This window comes from Aulostomus chinensis, chromosome 4 (assembly GCF_037954235.1).
Source record: "Aulostomus chinensis isolate RoL2024-O1b breed Wild chromosome 4, RoL_Achi_v1.0, whole genome shotgun sequence".
Taxonomy (NCBI): domain Eukaryota; kingdom Metazoa; phylum Chordata; class Actinopteri; order Syngnathiformes; family Aulostomidae; genus Aulostomus; species Aulostomus chinensis.
In genome coordinates, this window is record NC_141323.1 from 8,332,365 (window position 1) to 8,342,598 (window position 10,234).

The following is a 10,234-nucleotide window of genomic DNA, read 5'->3' on the forward strand; positions in this document are numbered from 1 at the left end:
TCCAAACAAGGCTTCGGTACCAGTGATTCCACTACTATTCTTCTTCATACTTAATTTATACTTTTTGTAGTACCTTAGTTTTATACATGTTTTTAAATGAGGAAAGCAAAATGCACTTTTTAAATTCCTTGTCCCAACTATTCCACACGTTAACACCTCCAGCAGAAACACCTCTCTGTCTTGAATTTGTTCGTATGATATTTTTTCAAAAATCATCTGTTCCTCTCAAATCAAAGCCAATCTCTGATTTCAAGCAGCTTCTGAGAAGTGCGGTCAGCTCAGGTGTTTTGTGCTTTGTAAATGATCTGTGCCCTCTTACATTTGACCGCATCATAAAATGTTGAGGGTATTTAGTTTAATAAACAAGTATTAGTTGGTTCAATGAAGTTTGATTGATTAATAATTCCTATGGCTTATTTAGACACACAACTAGCAGTTCACAATTCTGTGATTTGAAAACTTTAAAAGTCATGGACTTGGAGTTTTGATTCAATGTCAATCAACTGTGCAGTGCCACTCTGAACATGTTAAGGACTCAGGTCAAACTGATGCAGGAGTTTGGGGGCCAGCCTGTGGGAGCACCGACTGATGAAGGAGAGGGAGCCACAGCTGCATGAACACATTTGTTGTCAATGGTTATGCAGATAGGAGTCAAGTACTTGTGACAAAGATTTGTATTGGGGAGAGAACATTTCAACAGTGAGTAACCATTATTGTCCAAAACAACATCCGTGTTCCCGTCGACTGCTCACAACGAATTACCGGTCAGGCGACGTGCTGGGATCCACATGAGACAGTTTGATGTGGACAGGTGTGTTTCGGTGTGGCTGCTGACAGTCGAACACGTTTCAGCTCCCGGTTACTCGTACAGTTTAGGGTATGGATGAGGCTACAACTCAACATTTCTGTACATGATTCGAATTGTGGAATAAGAACTGAGATGTCGGGCTTTTGGCACATAAAACTACTTAGGTTCGGGTCCTGGGTCAGGGACTTGGAGAAGCAGGTCACCGAAACCCAAAGACGGGCAGCTAGAGTTTACTCCGTCTTCTTCTATTCATGAAGAATCAACGGCGCCGGCATCCCGTCAGGACTCAGCTCGCTTCCGCACGGCCCTTCTGTTTATCAGGTAGGTTAACAGGTCAGCAGGCGCGATGCAACGGTGCTTCCTGCCGAGTCCTGACGCTGTCAAACTGCACGCTTGAGCTTCTTCCTTCTGCAACATTAAAACCCCCGCTGGGCGGTTTGGGTTAAAGGTACAGCACTGTCGCAAAAGGCTACTGCGATCCATGAAAGCTAACGCTACTTCACTCGCTACCGTTGATGCAATAACTAGTTAGCAGAGTGTTGATCAATCTAGTGAGCCGACATTTCATGCACTACATTCACCACGAACGTCCCGACGATAGCAGTAGATTGGCCTCCTTGAGAGCTCCCCATTGTGTCCACGCTGTGGTGAGCGGGCAGCGAAGGAGAGCTCGCAGTTGCTTCAATAAGGATACATGAAGCGTTAGCATGCTAGCTAATACAGCCACATAAGCTACTCGGCTAACAGAGTGGCAGCTGCAGGTTCAGCCGCGGGCCTTTGTTACACCGCTGGCTCCGTCGGTGCAGTCGGTAATGATGCAGTGATGTGGTCAAGTCGGCCGGACACAGATTTGTCCGGTAGCCCAGTGTCTTGCTCGGGCTGGGCCTCGCGTTACCGCGTCGGTTAGCCTCCATAAACAACAACAAAAGCGACTACGCCGGACAGCGGCGTTAACTGCCCAGAAGAATGTCCGTTCATTGACGACCGGCTATCACAACCGCTCTCAACGCGCTCGTCCGGGCAGCGCGGGCGACTCCCGCAGTCCTGCGGGGAGAAAGAGAGTAAAGGAATAAAAAAGGAGCTCACCGCATCAATCTTTCTTCCCCGCTACAGTCCAAGATGGCCGACATCCCTCTGCCTGTCAGCGAGGATGCTGGGATGCCTTCTACTCTACCCAGTACCACTGGAGGTACTTCATCCAATACTACTCTGTACCACTGGAGGTACTCTTCCCAGTCCTGTACTCTACTCTTTACTCTACTGTACTTCTGCCCTGCTTCTGTATGCAACTCAGAAATTAATTACAGATCTTGCTTAAGTAGCTTCAAGGTCATGTGACCCAAGGCAAAGGTCAACATCAGATGTTATTACTAGACTGGACAAGTACCCCCCCCCCCTCCCTCTCTGTCTGTCTGTCTCTCCATCACTCTACCTCTCTCTGTCTCCTCCCTTTCTTGCTCCTCTCTTTCCCTCTTATCTGTCTCTCTGTCCCCTCTGCCCCCTACACCTCTGTCTGATGAATTTATTCATGGACCACTGATTTATCTTGAATTGTTTTAAGGTCTTTTTAGAATGTGGTGTAAATAAAGTGTACTGGAAACTCAAAAACTCTTTCTTCAGCGCCCTCCATCCATCTCATGTGTCGCTCTCTCCCCCTTGTTAGGAAGCGTCTTCTTCAGCTGATGAGATAGACCTTAGTAATGGCTCCCCCTAGTGGCAGCAACTCTCAGCTCTGCACCCTCAGCAAAGACACAGTCAGTCGGTTAGTTTTAGTTTATTTTAGAAGTCTTCTGCATATATCATGAACATTTTAACCAAAACACAATGTAACATTGACAGGATGAGGTTTAACACTGAGACCACTTACACAGAGAAGGTCAGAAGTTTTGGCTTCATCTGACCAGTTTGGCAGCATTGTTTTTTTTTTGGGGGGGGGGATGTCAGTAAAGGTACTTGATGGATGGAGGCAGCATCACAGGTGATTCACACTCACAGGCAACAAAGTGGGTGGACATGAATGTCGATCCAAACCATGCATTTGAAAAACAAAGTCCAACGATTGCCTACGAACAAAAAACAGTCAAAAATTCGGATAAACGCTAAATTTGAGTAACACAGATGTGTGCACCACCAGCCCCAGTTTGTGCCTCTAAGGATTTCTGATCATAATCACAGAAATATGATTTGAAATTAAGCAGTGAATCCACGCAGCTCCTACTTTCCCTCGATGGAAGTTGTCTGTGGGCTGACTTGAGCAGATATCTTTTGTCATCTTATATGAGCGCCTCAGAGTACGTGGCAGAATATCTAACAGGTAACAGAAGTTTTGCTTCGTTATTTTCTCAAAGTACATAAGAAGCTCCGGCAGGAGTCCATGTAAATAAACCTGGATTGATCAACAGCAGGTTTCAGAGCTTTTTCATGCGATTTAAAGGGATGTTTCGTTCGTCCGTAAAAACAAATCAAGACTTCCCCGCAGACCTTAATTTGACATCAGAAAGGAGGACCTTAAGTTTTGTGGAACAATAAAATCAGGTTGATGCTAAAAGTATGAGGTGAACTTAAAACCATGGCATGTGATGGTCACATTAACATTTGGAAGACGTTGGATTCACAACACGAGTTCAAACCAACAAAACAGCTATTGGCAGTGTTCAGACTGACAGGCGGTCTTTCCCTGATTTTTATTTTTATAGAATAATAACATCTGAGGACATTGGCAGCATAATTCATTTGTACACAAAGTTGTTTGCCATTAATGGGTAAATGTCTTCAATCTTGTCATTGTTGCAGAAATGTGATTTTGTGAATCCTCCTGTTGGTGTGACCTTCTGTCAGAAAAGCATTATTTTTCTAATTTGGTTTCATTTTCTGGAGTTTCCTGTTTTCTTTGACGTCTGCTAGATGAAACCAAAGACGTGCACTATATGGCCAAAAGTCCGTCCGAACCCAGGTACGCGTTCATGTACAGTCAGTTAAATTCTATTCATAAACCCAGCAGCTCTGCAGCTGGAGACGGGGCTGTGCGTGGCTGGATTCAAGCAAAGATGAATATGACTGGGCCAGTACATGCGGGGTCCCCTGAAGCTGGCTGCCTTGCTTCCTTGCTGGTGGTCTAGACGGACTGCTCGTAAGGCAGCGCTTCCAATGAAGGCATCCGCTAAATCTTTGGTGCTGAAGGGTCTCTGAGGACAACTCTCAGCTGGCATGCCTAGCTAACACCAACTAGCCCACATTGGCTATTTGCTTGAAAGTTGTTTGCAATTGTATCAAACTGCATTTCTGGTTACAGTGACAGGGTTGTGAGACGGTTTCTATAAGAACAAAAAAACCCACATATTTGTTCCTGAATTCACTTTTCTCTTGCCTAACACCCTTTTATGGGCATGTGGTGACATGGAGCAATCCATGGATGTGGCGCTCTGAAGACTGGAGATCAAACACTCTTAGATGCCTCGCCACCACTGTAGAGGCTCCTGAGACAAGCGACCATCCCACAGCTGAAGGGCCTGTAACTCCTATATACATATACATATATATGTGTATATATATGTATATGTATATATACACATATACATATATATGTGTATATATGTATATATACACATATACATATATATGTGTATATATGTGTATATATGTATATATGTGTATATATGTATATATATACACATATACATATATATGTGTATATATGTATATATATGTATATATATACATATATATGTGTATATATATACATATATATACATATATATGTGTATATATATGTATATATATACATATATATGTGTATATATGTGTATATATATACATATATATACATATATATGTGTATATATATGTGTATATATGTGTATATATATGTGTATGTGTATATATGTGTGTATATATGTATATATACACATATATACACATATATGTGTATATGTGTATATATATGTGTATGTGTATATATATGTGTATATGTATATATGTATATATATGTGTATATGTGTATATGTATATATGTATATATATGTGTATATGTATATATATGTGTATATGTATATATGTATATATATGTGTATATGTATATATATGTGTATATGTATATATGTATATATATGTGTATATGTATATATATGTATGTATATATGTATATATATGTATATATGTGTATATATATGTATATATATGTGTATATATATGTATATATATATGTGTATATGTATATATGTATATATATGTGTATATGTATATATGTATATATATGTATATATGTGTATATATATGTATATATATATGTGTATATGTATATATGTGTATATATGTGTATATGTATATATGTATATATATGTGTATATGTATATATGTGTATATATGTGTATATGTATATATGTATATATATGTGTATATGTATATATGTATATATATGTGTATATGTATATATGTATATATATGTATATATGTGTATATATATGTATATATATATGTGTATATGTATATATGTGTATATATGTGTATATGTATATATGTATATATATGTGTATATGTATATATGTGTATATATGTGTATATGTATATATGTATATATATGTGTATATGTATATATGTATATAATACATAATCATTCAAGTCAGATGTGTCATAGTGCCACTCAGTTGTTAGACAAAATGACATTTTCTTGTACACCTTGATGTCCTGCTCCTGGGGAACCAGATCCTCTTAGATGTGGTCAGAACCTGGTGACGGGTCACTGTGAAGACTGTGAGACTACCGTGGTTAGAAGGTGGCCATCTCTGATATCTGACCATAGAACAAGAAGCTGTAGTAACTGGAGTCACATGGTCAGATCTTTGATGAAGACGTCTACAAGCTGAATCCAAGTCATAGCGTCACCGGGTGGACGCATTGGCGGTTCGCTCCTCCCTCTCTCTATTGAACACTGGGGCGGGGGCCTGGGGGTCCTTGGCTCAACCTAGTCAGTCTTTTTTCATGTGAATGTGTTGCAATCTCCTCAGAGTGCCCACTGGCCTCCCACATTTAAACATGAGCACGCCAACTGCCTTAGCCCAACCCCCTTGGGGTCACCTGGACTAGACCACCAGCCAGAACTCTGCCAGCGTCACTGGGAGGTCACTGGCAAGGCCATCAAAGGCTTCTGCATTGATGACAGGGATGTTATCAAGAGAGGTTGATGCCTCAGTGTCGACTATCAAAGATACTTTTGGCCAAATGATGCATCGTACGGTCTTCGCTTGGCTAAAGGAACATGAGACACACATGTCTTTTTGGACGATAACCACTCCCTGAAAGGCACAAACTGAATTGAGTTGTGTTTCATTGATGCTTTGAGGACAGACATGAGAGTGAGGGATCCGGAGCGACGGATAAGGCTGGACAAGTCCGATCTACACAGCACAGGGATAGCAGCTTCCAGGATACACCGATCACAAACCACAACGGCAGAAAACAGGACCAAAACAACAAAGGAGGAATGACTGTGAATTCTCAAACAGTTGCACAGGTCTTTCTCCACCTCCAGCCTCCCCATCAGAAGCTAAACCGCTACACATCCCCTCTAGCCCTTTATTTCGGAGCATCACCGTTATCTCTGAATAGCCTCTTGTAAGTTAGTATTTGGTGGGTAATTAACACATTGGGCCTCAACTAGCCATGTTTTTGAAGCTCTTGAAACCCAAGCCGAGCTCCTCAGTAACGTTCTCATGGATCATTTTCAGCCTGAGCCTGGAAAGGTCTGGGTTTGTTCAGGCGACTCCACGAGTCCTGGCCATCCATCTGAGAATTGACAGTATTTTAGCTTCCATTCTGAGACACACACACTCATGTGTCCACACACACACACACACACACATACACACACGTGTCCACACACACACACACACACAAACATGTCCACACACACACACACACACTCGTGTCCACACACACACACACACACACACACACACACACACACTCATGTATCCGCACACACACACACTCATGTATCCGCACGCACACACACACACACACACACACACGCCACTTATAGTTGCTTGATTGATATGTAGGAGGAAATACAAAATAACAGCAAGAAGAACAGGCCACACGAAGGTAGAGATACCAGGTACTTCCAGACACTTGGACCCCTGAATGTACAGTACAAACTACACGTCACCCCCAGAATCCTCTCTGCTGACCTGGGCCTGTGGCGAGGACCCTGAATGCATCTGGTCATCTGAGATAGGCTATGGCTTTGGCCTGGGTGGTGGGTTCAGGGCTAGAGGGGGACAGGGATGCACTGGGGAAAAACTAAACTGGCACAAATTGTCTTCAGCAACTAGTGGACATCCCCTCTCCCTTAGACGGGATTTCCCTCCCCTTTTAGAAAAATAGAAACTAGGAAAACATTGTTACAAAAATAAACCAAAATGAGTTCATCCAAAGTCCACATGACACATCACATAAATATGGAGTGATATTGCACGGCGAGGGATTTCTTCTGATCCAAAGTAGAACCATGTGAGGATGATTTAGGGAGAGAGAGCAGCAGTGATCCCGGCCCTCCTGCATCAGGCTCAGACACCAGAGCAGCCAAAACAACAGCAAAAGAAAAGCTTCACCGGTGAATCATGGCTGAAGGCACAGAGTTCCAGATAAAAGGAAGAATAAAGAAAAGAAAAAAGGGAGCTTTTTTTGTCCTGATGGTGGGAGTGGTCGTCCTGATGGTGGGAGTGGCTGTCCCGATGATGGGCGGGGCTGTCCTGATGGTGGGAGGGGTCGTCCTGATGGTGGGAGGGTCAGTCCCGATAGTGGGAGTGGGTGTCCAGATGATGGGAGGGGCTGTCCCGATGGTGGGAGTGGCTATCCCGATGGTGGGAGGGGTCGTCCTGATGGTGGGAGTGGCTGTCCCGATGGTGGGAGGGGCTGTCCTGATGATGGGAGGGCAGGGCATCAACTCTGCAGGGACGAAGAGAACATTTCATTACTGACTTGATGATAGGAGCAAGACACCACTCATCTTTATCTTTTTTAAAAAAAGACTTTATGAAACATTCTCATGTTCTGTACACTGAGTTTCTGTTCAATAATCATGTAATATAATTGAAATCCAAATCAATGAATTCAAATATAAAACTCTTGATTGACAGGATAAATATCATGATATTCATTATTTGATGAACTAAATTAAAGAACAAATAATATCTAATTCTAGTGCCTTTTTAGAATATCAGATAGAGCAAGACATTAATACAGATTTACAAGAGAATGATGGAATGAACAACGATGACAAGAAGAAAATGTCCCTTTAAAGAACCCCATTGCTGAGGACTGATGTTGACATGCCTCATCAGTCACATCGCCGTGTTGCTTTGCAGGGGTTCTGGCACCTCAACTGCGTTCTGACTTATTGGAGTTCTCCCTCTTCACTTCCATGGAGTCGCAGAACGTGATGAAAGACAGTTTGTAAACATGAGACAGGAAGTGGTTGGAGCTCAAGGTCGTTGTGGTAAAGAATATATATATAGAATCTAAAATGATTCCATAGTTCATGTAGCAGACAGCTGGATGGTTCTGTTTCTGTCGGATGATGTCTGCTCCCACCCCCACCTTCCTCCATCTTCCTCGAAGTTAATCCTGGTTCAGCAGCAGATGGGGGAGCATCACCAGCTCCTGTAGTTATGAATGATTGCATGGTCTTAGGCATTAAGTTGGATCAGTGTAATCCAGCGCAGCATATGCAGCCACCCACCCTCCACACCAAATCCAGCACACAGGAGAACTTTCTCCTCTGCCTCCATGAGAGCCCTAAATCTGAGGAGAGGCTGCTGGGCATTAGTGTCTCCCCAGCAAGCCAGCCAGCTCAGTATCTGACCCCACCCAAAACATTCATGCCCCAGGGTCTGAAGTCATGTTATTGTGGCCCAGATTGCAGGATCAGCTGATCCTCCATGAGGAACTGAACTAGCATCTGCTGGCTCTCATTCTGAATACCCTCCACAAGCTGCGGTTTCTCGTACCCTGGGAGTTCTCCTTGTGGGGTCTGGGGTCCCTGAGGATCTTCCATCCATCCTTTCCCTGGCCGCATCTACCAGTTCAGAGATTCTGAAGAAGTCCCTGACCAGTGAGGTCAATCACCCAACCTCTGACTCGCTCTGCCCTGTGGGCGCGGCCTCCCCCTAGCTGGACGTACCTGGAATGTCTTTCAAGGGAGGAGCCCAGGTGACATCCCACTTAGATGCTGAAGAACTGCAAATGGCTCCCTTTGATTTCCGGAATAGAGGACCTACAATGAGTCCTGCCCCCCCCCCCCCCAACTTCTCTGCAATGTGAGAACTGACCAGTTTCCTAACTCAGCCTACATTTGATCCACTTCTGGAGGAACCTGGCAACTGTGTGGACTCACAGTTGATGCAAAAACAAGGTCTGTGTGACAGCACTTTTACTAAAAATTGATGTTTAAATGCTTGTTTCTTTATCTCTTTGGAAACTATTTGCATTAACATACACTTCAAGACTCCTGTACTACAGTACAAGTGCATCTTAGACTCTATTAGGGAGAATAATTCAGATTTTCCATGGGACATTATATTTTCCTTTACTGCATCATTATAGGTTAAAACTGAAGTCTGATTGTCCACCAGGGGGTGCTGCAGGACCTCTGTCTGGTGAGCAGGCAGAGGCTGTTTGTATGTCTCACACCTGTTTACTCTGCTGGGTCTTGAGAATGGTTCAGTGATCCAGACTTGAGATGACTTGTTCTTGCACAACGGGTGTTGAAAAAGCCGTTGTCATGTGCAGGCCACTGAGATGGAAACAGAGTGGTTGGGAATATGTTCTTCTCCTCTTTTAAGATGGACTGTGTTGGCCTCAGGATAATGAAAAACAGCTTAAATGCAGCGAGTATGTTGAGGATGTGTGTTGCTGCCTAGCACAGGCGGGATGATGATGGTGGTGATGATGATGATGGTGGTGATGATGACGATGATCGTGGTGGTGGTGGTGGTGGTGGTGGTGATGATGATGATGGTGGTGGTGGTGGTGGTGATGGTGGTGGTAGTGGTAGTGATGGTGATGATGGTGATGATGATGGTGGTGGTGGTGGTGGTGGTGATGGTGGTGGTGATGATGATGATGATGGTGATGATGATGACGATGATGGTGGTGGTGATGATGATGATGGTGGTCGTGGTGATGGTGGTGGTAGTGGTAGTGATGATGATGATGACGATGATGGTGGTGATGGTGGTGATAATGATGTGGTGGTGATGATGATGATGATAGTGATGATGATAGTGATGATGGTGGTGATGATGGTGGTGGTGGTGGTGGTGGTGATGGTGATGATGGTGATGATGATGGTGATGATGATGGTGGTGATGGTGATGATGATGATGATGATGATGATGGTGGTGATGATGATGGTGGTGATGGTGGTGG

The 10,234-nt window shown here is 43.5% G+C and overlaps 1 protein-coding gene and 1 long non-coding RNA gene across 2 annotated transcripts in view; one reads left to right on the top strand and one right to left on the bottom strand.

Moving 5' to 3' along the window:
- The first annotated feature begins 842 nt into the window (after positions 1 to 842).
- On the top strand, positions 843 to 2,364 carry LOC147262522 (uncharacterized). Its single transcript, XR_015112395.1, has 3 exons — positions 843 to 877; positions 973 to 1,129; positions 1,922 to 2,364. It is a non-coding gene; the product is annotated as an uncharacterized LOC147262522 (long non-coding RNA).
- Positions 2,365 to 5,168: 2,804 nt separating this feature from the next.
- The window catches only part of LOC147262523 (potassium voltage-gated channel subfamily A member 5), a 25,330-nt gene continuing 20,264 nt past the window's right edge, over positions 5,169 to 10,234 (bottom strand). The window contains exon 2 of the mRNA XM_086201451.1: positions 5,169 to 7,753. The gene's annotated coding sequence lies outside the window, so the exon portion shown is untranslated. The remainder of the gene's footprint in view (positions 7,754 to 10,234) is intronic.